At 38.3% G+C, this 19,524-nt stretch overlaps 1 long non-coding RNA gene across 3 annotated transcripts in view; it reads left to right on the forward strand.

Annotated features, from left to right (window-relative positions):
• LOC119622692 (uncharacterized) overlaps positions 1 to 19,524 on the forward strand; it is a 48,411-nt gene that overhangs the window by 26,059 nt on the left and 2,828 nt on the right. For all 3 annotated transcript variants that reach the window (XR_012094443.1, XR_012094445.1, XR_012094444.1), the window contains exons 2-3: positions 17,270 to 17,447; positions 18,941 to 18,995. This is a non-coding gene — a long non-coding RNA (uncharacterized lncRNA). The remainder of the gene's footprint in view (positions 1 to 17,269; positions 17,448 to 18,940; positions 18,996 to 19,524) is intronic.

Here is a 19,524-nt window from a genome sequence, read left to right on the forward strand (position 1 = left end):
TAGCATCAATACTGTAGAAGTTAAGGTTGGTTTTTTTGAGGTGATTTTTCAGACCAACCCCACCTGGACTCCTGGCTCATGACTCGACTAATCCTGTGGCCTAACCCAGAGGCAGACTGAACTCATGAGGACCATTTTCTATACCCTTATGGTTTCACCCCGCTCCAACCAATCAGCAACATCCATGCCCTAACCCCCTGCCCACCAAATTGTTCATAAAAATACTAGCCTTCAAGCCTTCATGGAGACTTTCAGTGATAACTCCAGTTCTCCCAAGTAGGACAGCCTTGTGTCAATTAATTTCTTTCTCTGCTACAATACCGGCATCTCAGTGGATGGATTTTGTCTGTGCAGTGGGCAGGAAGAACCCGTTGGGCGATTGCACGAGAAGGGAGGCTGCATTGGGTGACATTTACCTGCCACTGACGTCGTCACTTCCCTGCATCAATATCCTGAATTTTTATGGGAGTTGAGTAAATGTCTTGAAAACAACGCATGCTCTGCATAGATGAGAACAGTCACATCTTGCTTTATTGCAGCCTACTTTATTACATTTTGGAGAAATTGCATTTTTTACAAATTGAATGCTTATGGCAACTTTATGGCAGGTAAGTCTATCAACACCATTTTTCCAACAGCATGTGTTCAATTCATGTCTCTCTGTCACATTTTGCAACTGTCAAATTAATTTAAAATATTTTCATTAATATTATATATCTTGTGACAATCTGTGAGCAGTGCTTGTTGATGTCAATTTTGTAATTGTTTTGGGGCACCAGGAACCATGCCCATATAAGATGGTGAACCTATTAGTAAATGTTCTGTGTGTTCTGCTCCACTGACCAGCTGTTCTCCATCTCTTCCCCCCTCTTCTCAAGCCTGACTATTACCTGAGTTACAACAATAACAAAATTTGGCTAGTTAATAACCCTAAAATGGTCTCATGTGTTCAAGTGAAAGGAAGAGTCTCACGTCTGTCACTTTAAATCAAAAGCTAGGAGGACATGTCCAAAACTGAGATTAGGCTGAAACCTAGGCTTCTTACACAAAAGAGTTAGCCAAGTTGTAAATGCAAAAGAAATGTCTTAGAAGGCAATTTTAGAAGTGCTACCCCAAATGAACACACAAATGATAAGAAAGCCAAAAAGCCTTGTTGTAATAGGACCACCAGGTTGCTATGCCCTCTGTGCAGCAACAGACCAATACACTGACAGCAGGTTTGCAGCAGAGAAAGAGTTTGACAATCGCAAGGCACAGAACAAGAAAATGAGAAGAATTTTCAAGCCCAGATATTTTTGTGGAGGTGTTCTGGGCCAGAATTTTTAAAGGATTGTGGAGGGCAGGGGTTGGAACATTTAGGGTCATCTACTGGTCAGGGTAAGGGAGATGAAATCATCAGAATGTGGTAACTGCATTCTATCATGTGTCCGTTTCTCATCGGGCCCCACCTACTGACTGGCATCGGTGGTTTTGTTGGTATGTAGAACCTAAAGAACAAGCTCAAACAAAAGTTTATCTTCTTCTCACAATGTCTTAGATTTTATCTATGGAACAGAAAAAGAAAAAAAGTCTTGTGACAAGGCTTGCATTGTCCTAGGGTACTAAGCTACAATTGGCTATGCAGAAATGAGTCAAAGGACAAGCTGGCTTAATCGTTGCTGCTATTGTGCTGCAAGCCTAGTTGGATTTTTCCCCCTTCATTCATTTTATAAAATTTGGGGGTGGGGGCCATTTTCATTATTGTGGATATGGAGAAAGTTGTAGTGGTCTGCATAAAAGATCAAACTAGTCACAACATTCCCTTAAACCTAAGTCTAATCTAGAACTCTAACTCTTTTTAATTCTATGAAAGCTGAGAATGGTGAGGAAGCTGCAGAAGAAAACTTGAAAGCTAGTAGAGTTTGGGTCATGAAGTTTAAGGAAAGAGATTGTTTCCATAACATACAAGTGCAAGGTGAAGGAGCAAGTGGTGATGTAGAAGCTGTAGCGAGTTATTCAGAAGATCTAGCAAAACTCATTGATGAAAGTGTCTACACTAAGTAAAATATTTTTAATGCAGACTTCTTCCTTATATTGAAAGAAGATGCCATCTAGAATTTTCATAGCTAGAGCAGAGTAGGTGATGCCTAGTTTCAAAACTTCTAAGGAGAAGCTGTCTCTCTTCAGAGGTGCTAATGCAGTTGGTAACTTTATAGAGCTTTTACGTGACCAGGTCAATAAGCAGTAATATTTTAAAATGTGTAAGTTTTTTTCAGAGTAGTAGGTCTCAATAGTGGGTTTAAAATATTTACTAAACCGTGATATAAATAGATGTACTACCATCCAGACTTTGTTTATTCACCTGTAGAACTTGGACAGGTAGATATATTGTTTTTTAAGACATAATGCTATTGTACATTTAACAGACTACAGTATAGTAGAAACATAACTTTTATATACATTAGAAAACCAAACAAATTTATGTGATTTATTTTATTGTGGTGCTGTAATCAAACCCACAATATCTCCAAGGTTTGCGTATATTATGCATTTCCTGTACCCAAAGAACATTGTAGCTAGTTTTCTTATCATTATCTGGAGATAACTTTCACTTAAAAGAGATAGCATCCATATTATTTAACTTCATCTAGATACCTCTGTTCCTTGTCAAGGTCAAGAATCCTTGCACGTTTTTAGGAAAAACAAAACAAAACATAATTAAAAAAAAAAAAAAAGCGCAGAATGGAACCCTAATGGTAACATGGAAGAGACTATCTCTGAACCTTGGTTTGTTTGGACAAAGGAAATCCTAGATTGATTCTTGGCTGGAAAAGTAATAAAGCACCTTTCTGTACCTTTAGAGAGAAATCTGATAAAAATAGAAGAACCAGAATGAAAAATCATTTCCCCTTGGGGCAGACCAGGGTGAGCACCAGTGAGAAATAAAACTGTTAATTTTCATAATGAGTCCTTCTGTACTATGGATTTTTAAAGCATATGTGTGTTTTACTTTGGTTAAAAAATAATTAAGAAAAAAATTTAAATCTCTAAGAAGCATAATTACTAACTCATTTTATTTAGAGTTCGAATGTTTTGAAAGATGGTATTCTGTAATCTGTATCAATCACCAAAAACTTAAGTTCATTTTCCTAATTATTTCTTTATTCAATTGTGGAAATGGTTCTGGTTTGATAGTCACAGTGTCTTTGTAACTCCGGGCTTTCTTGACTCTTGGCATGTTGTGTGCTGAAACGATGAAGCCTAGTTAAGTGTTCCTCAGTTATATCATTAGCACTTGAAATATACTATTAGATGTGAAATAAGACTATCAATTTAAGTTTCTTAAGATATATATGTACCATTATCATAAAAGTGTGTTGCACAATATTAGACACATGATATTTGGAGAAAGTGTTTTCTGGATTGATCAGGGAGAAAAAAAGTTCAAGTAAGTGACTCTTTCGGTGATGAAAAAACAAAGGAAAACCCTTCCAGAGAAAAAGTAAAAAGTGCTAAGTTAGTGGACAGGGCATAGGTTATATTTCATTTGGAAAAGTCTGGAAGCAATCACTGAGTTAATCACTGTGTCAAAGCAGAGGCAAAGGACTTTCACTTGGTTTGCAGAACTCAGAAACATTCAGAGTAGATCACCCTATATCACTCCCCTTTGTGAATGAGTAATACATAGAAAGAGTCTCCAGTGTTTGGTTAGAAGAGAGCAAGACAAAGACCCAGAAATAATTTGCAATTTGTGAAGGAAGAAGAAGGAAACCCCAATTTAGTAAAACATAGTAACAACCCTGAAAGTGTGTTAGGGTTGTTGAAACCGAGGCATGGGGGAAAATGCAATACTTAGTTTATAAAATACATTAAAATAAGAAAATGTATAAAATTATTTTTATTGTTTTTTTAATATTCTCAGGTAAAGACAGAAATTTAACCAATAATAGTCTAAATGTTTTAAAAATATTTATAACATTTATTTTAATGAAATAAAATACACATCGACACATTTAACTATCTTCCAGAGGTACAGAAAGGAGTGTGATTTGTTAAAATTTAAGAGGTTTTGCTTTTAATCAGAATAGACTTGGAGCTTTCCGAAGAAAACAATTATAAAAGTGATTGCATACAAATATAATAATTTTAATTTCAACGTTTCTCTTTCCCTGTGTTCCATAGAATGATCAAAAAGAGATAGTGTCCGCACACCAGGAAACAAATGAGCACAAGTTTACAATTTGCATGAGCACAGGAACACTTTCATCCTGTGAGCTATCAGGATAACCTGGGTGAAGATGAATTGTTGTCCTGTTTCCTTCCTTCTCTTGTCTCAAAATTTCACACCTTTAGATATTACCTTTAGTGCAGTTCTTTAAAATGTGAATTGCATTGGGCAGCTCATAGATTAAACTTGAAAAAACAGCAGAAAAACACCATAACTACCACATACTTAACAAGTTATGGGAGAAAGTAGAGCCATCTTCCCACAACCAAGTGCCAATTGCTCTCTGAAACAGCATCTGACCCAGTACAAAGAGAGTAGAGAATTTATAAACTCCTGGTTGGAAACCGAGTCAAACATATGTATGATCCCAATTCTGTCAATCCCAGTACTGCAGGGGCTGTGGGGGTAAGTTTCCCTTGGCCCTCCGAAGGTTCATTGAAAAATCCATTTACAAAAGGCAGAGTAGTAGGAGAGAAAGCATACACATTTATTTAACATGTGTACACGGGTGCCTTCAGAATGAAGACCCAAAGATACAGGGGGAATTGTCTATTTTTATGCTTAGGTTCAACAAAATATGAACAGCCATGTAGAACCATGAGTGCACAAGATGAATATGATCTAATGCAAGTAGATTGAGCAGGAAACCCCAGCAAGGTCTGTCTGTCTAGATGCTTCTCGGACTCTCTGAGCATGCATTTATTCCTTCTGGGCATAGGGGCAAGACCCTTTCTGGAATGGAGTCTTATGACCCACAGTCAAACGAGGTACGTCAGATAATTTCTTTATGGCCAATTTTTACACAGAAGGTGGGGGACATTAGAGTAATCTTTTTAGTTTTTATGACTGGCTTCGAAGAAAAGGGGTTCTGGTTTGTGTGACCTGCCTTGGGTGAGAGGGATTTATGGCTAGCCTAAAAAAGAATGGGACTGAGATACAGGAAAGCAGGAGAAAGTCAGAGAAAAACTTTTGCTACCAAGGTTGCTTCTGAGGCCTTCATTTTAAGGTGTTGTTTTTTGAGTCACAATAATACAAAGGTTCTTATAGTTACCTTTGTCTGTTTGACTTTAGGCACCTTGCATTTTGAATAAAGCATCAGACTCAGCCATTCAACTCCACATTTCCAAAATTATATTCTTTTAAAATTATATAATTATATTCAAAATTATAATAGTCACATGACTCCTCTTTCTCTCTCTTTTCTAACCCATTTACTCATGGAGTATAAATTATTACCAAACTGCACTCATTTTAGGAGGTATCAAAACATAAATGTTCTAGAAACTTAGATGATTAGATCTGCCTTGCACTTCCTTTGTATGTTTTTTTTTTTTTTTTTTTTGAGACGGAGTCTTTGCTCTGTCGCCCAGGCTGGAGTGCAGTGGCACGAACTCGGCTCACTGCAAGCTCCACCTCCCGGGTTCACGCCATTCTCTTGCCTCAGCCTCCCGAGTAGCTGGGACTACAGGCTCCTGCCACCACGCCCGGCTAATCTTTTGTATTTTTAGTGGAGACGGGGTTTCACCGTGTTAGCCAGGATGATCTCAATCTCCTGACCTCGTGATCCACCCGCCTCGGCCTCCCAAAGTGCTGTGATTACAGGCGTGAGCCACCGCGTCCGGCCTCCTTTGTATGTTATTAGAGATTCTACCTCATGATACCTCATTTCATGGACATTCTGTATGTCCTACAGTCTGTAGTCAGTCAGCAAAGGTTCTAAGTGCGGCCGTGGCAAGATGCTCTTTCTTGAAATAATGGACCCATTTATGTATTATCTCTAACATTACTCTACATGTTATATGACAAATAGGGAAAAAAGCTACATAATTTAAAAATAAATTATAAAGAGGAGTTAAAATCCTTATGATTCAAAGCAGTTTAATTGGTCATTGGCTAAAACAATTGATAAGACTGAAATCTCACTCTACATTGAAACACGGTATTAGAATTATGATTGCCTATTTTATCTCTAATCCCCTAAAGGGCAAAACATGAACCTAATACGTTTCTTTAAATGACATGTCTCACTATAAGAATGTTGAATAAGTATGCAATATTCATTATTAAGACCACTTTATTTCACAGAAACATGGATGTCTATATTTTAATGTATTAATAATGATACATTTTGATTTATTGTAAACGTTTCTCTTTTATTTACTTTTTCTGAACCCTTGAATGTTTTGCTCTTCATGTAATATGTTAAGGCATCTTATGTCCATTTTATCACCTGTATTTTAAAGTACAAGTATTGACCAGATAATTTGTTCAAAATTCTATTCAATGTGTAAAAATCAAATTCAAAATATTTAGCATAAATTTGAGGGGTTTCTTTATTTCCAAACAAAAAAAAAATATTGGGATATGTGACTTAAGAAAGTATTGACTTCTCTCTACTCTCTAACTGAAATAGAATGGAATTCTGAGAATCACAAGAAAAATGGCTTTCTAGGAAATTTTCTGCTTCATTAGAAATCAGATACTTGAATCTGTTCCCAATCCACTCAGGATTAGAACGGTGTCACAAGGGAGACAGAGACAAGTTTAAAGAAAAATGAAGAACTAACTCAAAATAAAATCGAAATTTCGGCGTCATCTTGTAGGATAAATAGGACTTGAAAAATACAGATACGTGGTTACAATAAAATAAGAAATAGGCAGCAGCCATGGTTCATATCAGAATCTAAAAGGACAGAAAAAATTCAACATATTCTCTCTTCCTGCTCTTTTAAAATAAAATATAGTATACATATTGAAAAATAATAGAAACACAAAATTTAGTAATTAATGAGAGGCAGCACTCTTGCAACTATGATCCGAGTCAAGAAATAGAACATTTCCAGAATCTTCAAAAGCTCTCCTAATTTAACCTTCCAATTACCACGCTCTTTCTCTTTCTAGATGTTAGCACTGTCTTGATCTCTAACCCTGTATAGTTCAGATTTGCCTGGTTTGAGAATTTATGTTACTATAACATACATAGTTGCATAATATAAATTATTTTGTGTCAAGCTTCATCCAAGAACTCATTTTCATGACCTTGACACTAACTAGGCAGGATGCAAATTACCTTGGGCAGTGGATATGATACACTGATTGGCTCAGTTGGGACCCAATTTGGATATCAGAGTGGGTCCAACTTCAGTCAAAACAAAATGAGGGCCGGGCGCAGTGGCTCATACCTATAATCCCAGCACTTCGGGAGGCTGAAGCAGGTGGATCACCTGAGGTCAGGAGTTTGAGACTAGCCTGGTCAACATGGTGAAACTCCGTCTCTACTAAAAATACAAAAAAAATTAGCTGGGCATCGTGGCATGACCCTGTAGCAGGAGAATCGCTTGAACCTGGGAGGCGGAGGTTGCAGTGAGCTGAGATCACGCCCCTGCACTCCTGCCTGGGCTAAAGAGTGAGACTCCTTCTCAAACAAACAAACAACAAAATGGGTAGGAATGATTATCTAGAGGACATTTTGAGGTACTAAACTTCTAGGAGGATTCACTCGGCCAAACTGGTAACTCCTTTTCATACTTGTTTTTATTTTGTTTTTTGTTTTTCTTAAGATGGATCTTTCTGAATGAGTCTACCATTGATTCACATGTGCAGGTTCATGTTAAAATACAGTATCTGGGAAAAGACAAGAGTAAAGAACACATTCGGGTGTGTTGTGTAGAGAAATCTTCAAGTCCGTATGCACCAAGAAAGAAAGAGTAGCAACGACTCTCACAAGCTTTCATTTGGAAGCGGCACATCCACCGTCTCTGAATTTACCATCTTCGATGTGGAGTGACCATTTATTAAGTAGGAGTGGGAGAATCAACAATGTGGCTGAGACATAAGAAAAAAAGGAAAGTGAGGATAACTAGCATTAATACCAAGGGAATAAAAATACTGCCTGTAAACCCCCGAGATTTTTTTTTTTCAGTTTTTATTTTCAAATGAATATAGATTGACGAAAAAGTTACAAAAATAGCATAGGGACCTACCTTGTCCCTGCTGCTGGGTTTCCCCAGTGATAACACAGACACACCTCATTTTATTGCACTTCACTTTATGGTGCTCCACAGGCGTGGCATTTTTTACAAATTGAGGTTTTGTGGCAACCCTACCTCTGGCAAGTCTATCAGTGCCTTTTTTTTTTTTTTAATACCATGTGCTCACTTCCTGTCTCTGCCTCACATCTTGGTAATTCTTGCAATATTTAAAACTTTTTGGCCGGGCACAGTGGCTCACGCCTGTAATCCCAGCACTTTGGGAGGCCGAGGCCGGCGGATCACGAGGTCAGGAGATTGAGACCACGGTGAAACCCCATCTCTACTAAAAATACCAAAAAAACTAGCCGGGCGTGGTGGCGGCTGCCTGTAATCCCAGCTACTCGGGAGGCTGAGGCAGGAGAATGGCGTGAACCCGGGAGGCGGAGCTTGCAGTGAGCCGAGATCACGCCACTGCACTACAGCCTGGGCAACAGAGCGAGACTCCGTCTCAAAAAAAATAAAATTAAAAAATTAAAAAATTAAAAATAAAATAAATAAATAAAAACTTTTTTTAACATTATTGCAATATCTTTTATGATGATTTGTGATCAGTGATGTTTGATGTTACTATTGAAATGGTTTTGTGGTACAACAAACAATGCCCATATAACACAGTGAAATTAACTGATGAATGTATGTTATGACTGCTTCATTGGCCAGCGATTGTCCATCTCTCTTTCTTTCCTTAGGCCTCCCAGTTCCCTGAAACACAACAATACTGAAATTAGGCCAGCTAATAACATTACAATGACCTCTAAGAGTAAAAGTGAAAGGAAGAGTCACACATCTCTTACTTTAAATCAAAAGCCAGAAATGATTAAGCTTAGTGAGGAAGGCATTTTGAAAGCACACATAGGCCAAAAACCCTGTTGAGTCAAACGTTTAGCCAAATAGTGAATGCAAAGAAAGAGTACTTGAAGAAAATCAAAATTACTATGCCAATGAACACGCAAATTTTATATATATAATATATATATAATATTTATTTTTATATATATATATATCAGCCTTATTGCTAATATGGAGAAAGTTTTACTGGTCTGTATCAAAGATCAAACCAGCTACACAATGTTCCTTTAAGCCAAAGCCTAAGGCGCTAACTCTTCCATTCTATGAAGACTGTGAGAGATAAGAAAGCTACAGAAAAAAAAAAAAAAAAAAAATTGGAAACTAGCAGAGGTTGCTTCATGAGATTTAAGGAAAGAAGCCATCTAAATAATATAAATTACAAGGTGAAGCAGTAAGTGCTGATGAAGAAGCTACAGCAATACAGCAAGTTATCCAGAAGATCTAACTAAGATAATTAATAAAGGTGGCTACACTAAACAACAGATTTTCAGTGTACATGAAACAACCTTCTGGAAAATCCATCTAGGACTTTTATAACTAGAGAGGAAAAGTCAACGTCTTGCTTCAAAGCTTCAAAGGACAGGCTGGCTCTTTTGTTAGGGGCTAACTGGTGACTTAAGTTGAAGCCAATGCTCATTTACCTTTCCAAACAATGTAAGACCCTTGGGAATTATGGTCATCTACTCTACCTGTGCTGTCCATACAGAACAGCAAAGTGCAGATGGCAGCATATCTGTTTACACCATGGTTTGCTAAATATTTTAAGCCCATTGTTGAGACATAGTGCTCAGAGAAAAAGATTTCTTTAAAAATGTTACGGCTCATTGAGAATGAGCCTGGTCACCCAAGAGCTCTGATAAAGATGTACAAGGAGATTCATGTCATTTTCAAGCCTGCTAACACAGCATCCATTCTGCAGTCCGTGAATCAAGGGATCATTTCAACTTTTAAGTCATATTGTTTAAGAAATACATTTTGTATTTAGTACATAAATAGTGATCCCTCAGATGAAACTGGGCAATGTAAATTCAATTAAGCGTTTAGGAACATTTGTGGTTCATGGGAGGACATCAAGTATAGCATTAACAAGAGTTTGGAATAAGTTGGTTCCAACCCTCATGGATGACTTTGAGGTGTTCGAGACTTCAGTGGAGAAAGTAGCTGCAGATGTAGTAGAAATAGCAAGAGAACTAGAATGAGAAGTGAAGCCTGAAGATGTGGCTGAATTCACTATTTACAATAGCAAAGACCTGGAACCAACCCAAATGTCCATCAATGATAGACTGAATAAAGAAAATGTGGTACATATACACCATGGAATACTATGCAGCCATAAAAAAGAATGAGATTATATCCTTTGCAGGGACATGGATGAAGCTGGAAGCCATCATCCTCAGCAAACTAACACAGGAACAGAAAATCAAACACCGCATGTTCTCACTCACAAGTGGGAGTGGAACAGTGAGAACACATGGATACAGGGAGGGGAACACACATACCACAGCCTATCGGGGGTAGGGGGTGAGGGGAGGGAGAGCATTAGAACAAATACCTAATGCATGTGGGGCTTAAAACCTAGACGATGGGTTGATAGGTGTAGCAAACCACCATGACACATGTATACCTATGTAACAAACCTACACATTCTGCATGTGTATCCTGGAACTCAGAACAGGATTTAAAAAAAAAAAAAAAAAAGATGTGGCTGAATTGATGCAATCTCATGACAGAGCTTTCATGGGTGAGGAACTGCTTTGTATAGATGAGGAATGAGACATGTCTTGGGATGGAATCTACTCCTGGTGAAGATGTTGTGAACATTGTTGAAATGACAACAAAGAATTTAGAATATTGCAAAAAACGTAGTTAATAAAGCAGTGGCAGGGTCTGAAAGGATTGATTCCAATTTTGAAAGTTCTACTGTGGGTACAACACAATGAAACAGCATCATAGACTACAGAGAAATCTTTTGTGAAAAGAAGAGTCAGTCAATGCAGCAAACTTCATTGTTGTCTTATTTTTAGAAATTGCCACTGTCACCCCAGCCTTCAACAACCACCACCCTGATCAGTCAGTAGCCATCAATGAGGCAAGATCCACCAGAAACAGAAACAGACTAGGGCTCTCTGAAATCTTAGCTGGTTGTTAATATTTTCTGGCAATAAAGTATTTTTAATCAAGGTATATACATTGTTTTTTAGATATAATGATTTTGAACACTTAGATTGCAGTATAGCATAAACATAACTTTTATATGCACTGGGCAACAAAAAAATCATGTGACTTGCTTTATTGCAATAATTTCTTTTTTGTGGTTGTCTGGATCAGAGTGCACAGTATCTCTGAGGTATGCCTGTATTTTACATAAGTAGAGTACAATGTCAAAACCAGGAAATTGACATTGGCACAATCCATAGACCTTATTCCGATTTTAGTAGTTTTATATATGCGTTCATTTGCTTGTGTGTATTTGTGTGTATGTACGTATGTCATTTTATGCAATTTTATCATGTGTAAATTCGTGTAACCATCATCACATAACCTCTGATTTTATATTCCAGAAAATACTGGTCACCAATTATTTTGTTACTCTGCAGTATGGTTATTAAAGAAGAGACAAATACTGAAACTTTTCCTTTATTCAGCAATTTTCATTTTAATAAGTTTGTTTATTAGGGGAGAGTTGCAAACATTTATTGAGCACACATTACATTGCAATTTTAGTGCTCAATATGTATGCCGCATTTCTTTTTTTTTTTTTTTTGAGACAGAGTCTCGCTCTGTCGCTCAGGCTGAAGTGCAGTGGCCGGATCTCAGCTCACTGCAAGCTCCGCCTCCCGGGTTCCCGCCATTCTCCTGCCTCGGCCTCCCGAGTAGCTGGGACTACAGGCGCCCGCCAACTCGCCCGGCTAGTTTTTTGTACTTTTTAGTAGAGACGGGGTTTCACCGTGTTAGCCAAGATGGTCTTGATCTCCTGACCTCGTGATCTGCCCGTCTCGGCCCCCCAAAGTGCTGGGATTACAGGCTTGAGCCACCGCGCCCGGCCAACCGCATTTCAATGTGTGTGTGTGTGTGTGTGTGTGTGTGTGTGCGCGCGCGTGCATGTATCAGGAATTCTATTACATCTAATGCTTTCTTTAATATAAACAAGATCACACAAATTTTCCCAGCAATATGAAATCATTTTAAATTCCTTCTACCTCTGATTATTCTAAATTCCTCTACCTCTGATTATTCCTAGAGTTAAAGATCCTAACATCATTTTAAATTAAATAGCCAGCTTCTTATTGGTCATTCATTTTATCCATGGAACTTTTCTAAGAGTTGACTTTATAGGTCTTGCTCTGGCCTTTCCCAAGGAGTAGAGATGACCATTTCGTAGCTACAATCCAAGTAACAAAATATTTGCCATGGTAGATGTTTGCTATGTTGACTTTCAGTTCTCATTCAACATACCATTTTAATCTATGTTGTCCAATGCCTTTGCAGTTATATTTTGGGCATTGGAAACTGCCTTGTTGTTGTTCCTTCAAATATGGCATCATTTTACAGTTTCAATTTTAACTAAAGATTGCAAATTCAGCCAGGCGGAGTGGCTCACGCCTGTAATCCCAGCACTTTGGGAAGCCGAGGTGGGTGGATCACCTGAGGTCGGGAGTTCGAGACCAGCCTGACAAACATGGAGAAACGCCATCTCCACTAAAAATACAAAACTAGTTGGGCGTGGTGGTGTGTGCCTGTAATCCCAGCTACTCCACAGGAGAATCGCTTGAACCTGGGAGGCGGAGGTTGCAGTGAGCCGAGATTGCACCATTGCACTCCAGCCTGGGCAACAAGAGCAAAACTCCATCTGAAAAAAAAAATATAAATCCAATTATGGATATTGACCACATACATTACACAAACATTTCCCCTTTTTGCATCTGCATCAAGTTAAAAGAATCCAGAAAACTGCTTCCCACTAAAAGAAATAAGGAAATAAACAAACCAAACCAAAGCAACTACCAATTCCACATGTGGTTTGGGAATAGGCAGGATCCAAAAGAAACAAAATAATGTTCAAGTTATGCATGCAAGTAAATCTACACTGCCCAGTAGCTATTTACAAAGTGACATGTTTATGTAGTAAAAGAAGTGTGCAAATAGTGATCACAGAATTAGTAATACATATTTTGAATAAAACATTGACAGTCTCCCTGATTGTTTAGCATAGAAAGAAGTTCATGAAGCCAGAGTGAAGAAAACATAACTTGTTTCAAAATTTCTTAATTAGAGTCCTTAATATGTATCTTTTCTAAATAATAGATTAGTGCCTCATATGGGACCTAGCAAGGCGTAAGAACCTCCTGAAAGAGTTGCAAAGAGCTCAGCTGCAGCTGCAGCTTGTCAACTCCTATGTGGCTGGAAACAAGTTTCTCTGTGGTGAACTGTTGGGTGGCCCTTAGGGTTCTCATTCTGAAAGAACAAACCGAAGTCGACATATTGGTCGCTTACTAAAGTCCAAAGCCTGCGTAATGTCACTAAGTGTCAGTGAAGTGGAACCGAGCCTCTGTCTTAGCCTTTCGGCAAAACTGTCTACATTGCAAAGCTCTGTGGTCAGTGTCTGCTGATGGAACTTTGGCATAGAGAAAAAGAGACATGGGAAGTAAAAGGATTCCCTAACTCAGAATAGTAAGACACATAAATACACAAACAGGAAATGAAGAATCAGACCAGTAAAACTCTATCAGACTAACCAACTCACCTTCTAACATTTTGTGACTAAACACTTACTTGGTACGCATTAAACAATTTATACATTCTCAAGTTCCAGTAGCCTGAAATGAATCTTAGAAAAAGAGTCTTATAAAGGATTATGAGTAATATTTTATAATCTACCTCTAATTCTTTCATAGTGATGTATGTAGTCTATAATTGATTATATTTAATGATTATCTATAAAACCATCAACAATTTTTGAGTTTACTTTATGCCAGGCTCTGTGTTTGATTATTTTGTAACATTTACTTCATCTAATCTTCATAAATCCTATGATATTGATAGTACTAGTTCTTAAATTTCATAGTTGAAGACACAGGAGATTATCAAGGAAACATGCTCAAAGTCAGCCCAAGCAGTGGTCAAGCTGAGTCTCACTAACCTTTGTCTACCTCTACCTCTAACGGATTAAAATCTAGAGAGTCATTTTTCATAACTGTAAGAAAATTATATTTTATTTTGCCTCAATTGTGCTGGGAATTTTTAGTTTTTGTTCAAATTTAGGTAGATAAGTCACCACAGATATATTGAATGTAGGTTTATTATATAATAATAACATATATTTACATAATGTACACATATGCATATATGTGCATGCACACACACTTGACTATGTACCGACTGATCTTTTGTTTTTTTGTTTGTTTTTTTGTTTTTTTTGAGATGGAGTCTTGCTCTGTTGCCCAGACTGGAGTGCAGTGGTGTAATCTTGGCTCACTGCAATTTCCACCTCCTGGGTTCCAGTGATTCTCCTCCATCAGCCTCCTGAGTAGCTGGGATTACAGGCACGCAACACCATGCCCGGCTAATTTTTGTACTTTTAATAGAGACGGAGTTTTACCACGTTGCTCAGGTTGGTCTCGAACTCCTGACTTCATGATCCACCTGCCTCAGCCTTCCAAAGTGCTGAGATTATAGGCATAACCCACCGCACCTGGCCTGATCTTTCTTATAGAGGTAAAATCCATATTTAGACAGATAATTAAACTAACTTATCCCCATAGTTTTGTATAACCTAGGGGTGATTTTTAAAGTTCTAGTGAGTTTTTAGTTACCTGTTTTATTTCCTAGTTTCACTATTTTCATGCCTCTGTCTTCTAAGAAGCATAATTTAATTCATAAAAGTATCTGTCTATATATAGCAATATCTAACTATGGGTTTTATAATACTTCAGTATATGAATAATTCACTTGAAAAGGATGTTGGCACTAAAATGGGTGGTCTTTTTTAAAACTTAAAATTTATTTGGATTTGTTTGAAGTTAGGTTTCATGGGAGGAAACGCTCTCATTATTTATATAACATTTTTTTGCAACCTATCTGTGAGAGGTCCGAGTGTTAAATAAAAAAAAATTTTCAGAGTTATTTGTATGTATGCATGTATTTGTGTATGAAACAAATAATGACAAATACTTATTGATCATGCCAATCTCATAGATACCTTTGCACTCTCCCATGGCTGTCTAACTTCAAACCTGTGCCATACAATGCATATTCATCTTTGCTTTAGGTATAGTTTCACCATGGTTTTTAATTATCAAAAAAACACAACAAACAATTTTTAAAAAGAGGGTTTTTTTTTCGTTTTTGTTTTGAGACAGAGTGCTGCTCTGTCTCCCAGGCTGGAGTACAGTGGTGCAATCTCAGCTCACTGCAACCTCCGCCTCCCAAGCCATTCTCCTGCCTCAGCCTCCCCAGTAGCTGGGACTATAGGAGTGCCACCATGCCCATCTAATTGTTGTATTCTTAGTAGAAATGGGGTTTTGCCACATTGGCCAGGCTGGTCTCAAACTCCTGACCTCAGGTGATCCACCTACCTCTCCTCCCAGAGTGCTGGGATTACAGGTGTGAGCCACTGCGCCCGGTGCCCAATGAGGTTCTTTATAAGAACAAAACTGTATATAAACAGTTACAGGACCAGGTGCAGTGGCTTATGCCTGTAATTCCAACACTTTGGCAGGCCAAGGTGGGAGCATGACTTGATCTCAGAAGTTCAGGACCAGCCTGGGCAACAAAGTGAGATCCTGTCTCCGCAAAAAAAAAAAAAAAAAAAAAAAAAGCGCCACAAGCAAAATGAAATGATGATTCAAAGACCATTTTGCATTCCAAACTAATTTCTAATCAGTCCTTATCAGGTAATTGTTCTGTCTGTTTCTTCAATCTGCTAAATACAAGATGTCAAACGTGAATAGTTTCAAGTGCTTGATTCTGCTTTTGGTAGCTTGTAAACTCGAGTAGGTTACATAATCCCTTTAAGATTCTTTTCCATCCTCTGTAAAACGTAAAATGCAACTAAATAATTTATTGGCAATATGTTCTGAGAATGGTTTAATGTATAAACATATAGGGTATTTAACACCTAATTTGTGCTCAAAACCATTAAGAAACATATTGATAGGACATAAGGTATTCATTATTAGTTACAGTGAGTTTGCAGACTGAACTTTAAACTTTCATAGAAATCTCTGGATTCTGATAGGACCCTGGCCCCCTATGAGACCTCAGTCATCAGTACACTTTATGTGTAACAGGTGTGGCTGACACATCACACTATACGGTACAGAATGTTTCCAACCACAGAGTAGCTGCTGCCTGAAATGACAGTTAACACCTACACTGGTCTTGGTGTGACCGCAGGAGGTAGGGGATAAAGTGGATGGGTAATGGGTAGAGGAAATGGCGTGTCTGGCGAAAACAATAAGAGGCTGTTTCATACAATATTGAGAGTTGAAGTAATTTACCTGCGCAAAAAACAGAAGACATAGCTTAGGGAGGAGAGAAGAGACCAGAACTGAGGTTTACAAGCATAGATGCGGCTGATCACTACCACTATAACTGCACTGTTTTTGTTATTCCAGCAAGTGTAACCATAGGAAACATTACTAAACTTAGAACTACAACACTATTCACCTGTTAAGAGAAGAGGAGGGAATAGGAAGGAGTCAGTCACAAAGAAAAAAATAACATAAGAATCATAAAGCATCGATTGGACTATAAATACTAGTCATATTTTCAATGAGATGATTTTTAACTGGAAATTTTCTTCTGATAATGTGCTTAGACATAGCATGTTTTGTAGGTGGAAATAATGGGCAGGTAAAGAGAAACACACACAAAAAAACTTTAAGGTACCATGAAGAAAGATGTTAAATAATACCTTGTGAAAAATTATCATGGTGACTATTGATACACAAAGGACTTATTTAATATTGGAAGCTTAATGACAGGAATGGTTTGTCCCTGAGTTATTTCTGAACCCTTATCATGACAGAATGGTGACTGTAACAGAAATTTTTGAGACTAGACATAAAAATGGTTCACGCGAGAAGAAAAGAAAAATTGCGTATGGCAAAAATAATTCCTGGAATAAAAGTGACTTGACCAGCTACGATTTTACAGACTGTTTTTTTTTTTTTTTTTTTAGCCAAGATGGTCTCAATCTCCTGACCTCGTGATCTGCCCGTCTCGGCCTCCCAAAGTGCTGGGACTACAGGCGTGAACCACCGCATCTGGCCAGAGTGTTTTTAAAAGAAGCCAACCATTTCTATCAGTCACAAGACTCTCTACTTAAATTTCAATTTTAGCAACAACACAATCTAAAGGTAAGAATTTGTTTTATTAATAGAAGTAAAGTATTTTGAAAATACGGAAATGGTATTTTACTCCAGGTTAATATACAACTTTGCTAGCGCGGTACACTGGCAACATCAGTAGAGCCGGATAATGAAGAGAACTCTCACAGGAATAGGCCAGAGATTATTCTTTTATATACAGTTTTCTCACCATACATTTAAAAACTTTTAGGAGGAAACTAAATGATGTGTAGGATTCAGAGACCCTAATTTCTTTTTTTTTTTTTTTTTTTTTTGAGACTGAGTTTTGCCCTTGCTGCCCAGGCTGGAATGCAATGACGCCATCTCAGCTCACCACAACCTCTGCCTCCCAGGTTCAAGCGATTCTCCTGCCTCAGCTTCCCAAGTAGCTGGGATTACAGGCATGCACCACCACGCCTGGCTAATTTTGTATTTTTAGTAGAGATGGGGGTTTCTCCATGTTGAGGCTGGTCTCGAACTCCTGACCTCAGGTGATCCACCTGCCTCGGCCTCCCAAAGTGCTGGGATTACAGGCATGAGCCACCGCGCCTGGCCCAGAGACCCTAATTTCTTATCTGGAATTTATGGATAGAAATGTATTTTAAAATTTATTAGTTTGTATTTTAAAATAAATGTGTTTATACATACATGAATTAACAGCCCCATTGGCATTTGATGATTCACCCTGTAACCAAACACATTAATATTTCCACAGCAAAATGTATAAAACAAAAACTACGATTAGCTAAGTTCAGGTTTTGGAACCAAACTAATGAAAACATTTTGTTTATAGATATTTGGTTTTTAGCTTTATGGATAAGGAATTGGAGACTTATCTCCTGTGTCAGTATGTGGATTAAAGTATACTCAATTCTTTGTTCAAAACGCCTATTCCCCCCTTACTGAGCCCCTCCACATGTGGTTTCTTAATGGTAATTTATCTGAGTGATTTTACACACATGTTATAGTAAACCTATGTATAGATTGGACATGATAAGTTGAATCTCTTCACAGAATATTGTGTTAACAGGTCTTTTGTTGCTGTTGTTCTTGTTTTTTGAGACAGAGTTTCACTCTTGTCACCCAGGCTGGAGTGCACTGGCGCCATCTGGGCTCACTGCAACCTCCACCTCCCTGTTCAAGTGATTCTCCTGCCTCAGCCTCCCAAGTAGCTGGGATTAAAAGCGCCTGCCACCGTGCCCAGCTAATTTTTTTTTTTTTTGGTATTTTTGGTACAGATGAGATTTCACCATGTTGGCCAGGATGGTCTCAAACTCCTGACCTCAGGTGATCCACCCACCTCAGCTTCCCAAAGTGTTGGGATTAAAGGCGTGAGTCACCGCGCCCAGCCAACAAGTCTTACTTTTGATTATGAAAAGTATCTTTCCCAAAATATTATGGTTCTGTGCTTTGATAGATTTGGTTTCCCCCCCCCCCCCCCCCCCGTCAGTCATTTTTCTCTTTGTCCTGCCTGGATTTCCTCTGTTCTGCTTCTTTCTTAGGGTGCTGATTCCTGCAACACATGTTTCAGCACCTCCATGGCTAACCAGCTTCCAGGTAGGTGCAGTCACTGGAGCCACTGGGTTGAGATTTGGAAGGTGGGAAGAGGGGAGAAGCCTGTTACTTTGTCTTTCCCCTCTCTGCTTCAGGCTTTGTCTCCAGCAGTGGCCACAGATGCTATGTACTATTCTGTTTTGTTTAATTTTAATATTTATTTTATTGTGATAGGAATACAACATGAGATCTACTCTATTAACAAATTTTGAAATGTACAATACAATATTGTTAACTCTAGGCACAATGTTGTACAGCAGATCCCTAGAGCTTACTCATTTTGCTTTACTAAAACCTTATCCCCATTTTCCGCTCCTCACTGTCCCTGGTAACGACTATTCTGCTCCTTGCTTCTATGAAGCTATTTGAGACACCTCATACAAGTGGAATTGTGTTTTTGTCCTTCCTTCATGCTATGTGGTTTGAACTGCTGCCAAATAGCAACTTCCTCCTGGCAGGCACCAGCCACTGTGGTGCCAGTCCCATCAAGTGGTTCTGGTGAGCCCACCTGCTCCCTTGTTTCTCTAGCTCT

Source organism: Chlorocebus sabaeus, chromosome 11 (assembly GCF_047675955.1).
Source record: "Chlorocebus sabaeus isolate Y175 chromosome 11, mChlSab1.0.hap1, whole genome shotgun sequence".
Classification (NCBI taxonomy): Eukaryota; Metazoa; Chordata; class Mammalia; order Primates; family Cercopithecidae; genus Chlorocebus; species Chlorocebus sabaeus.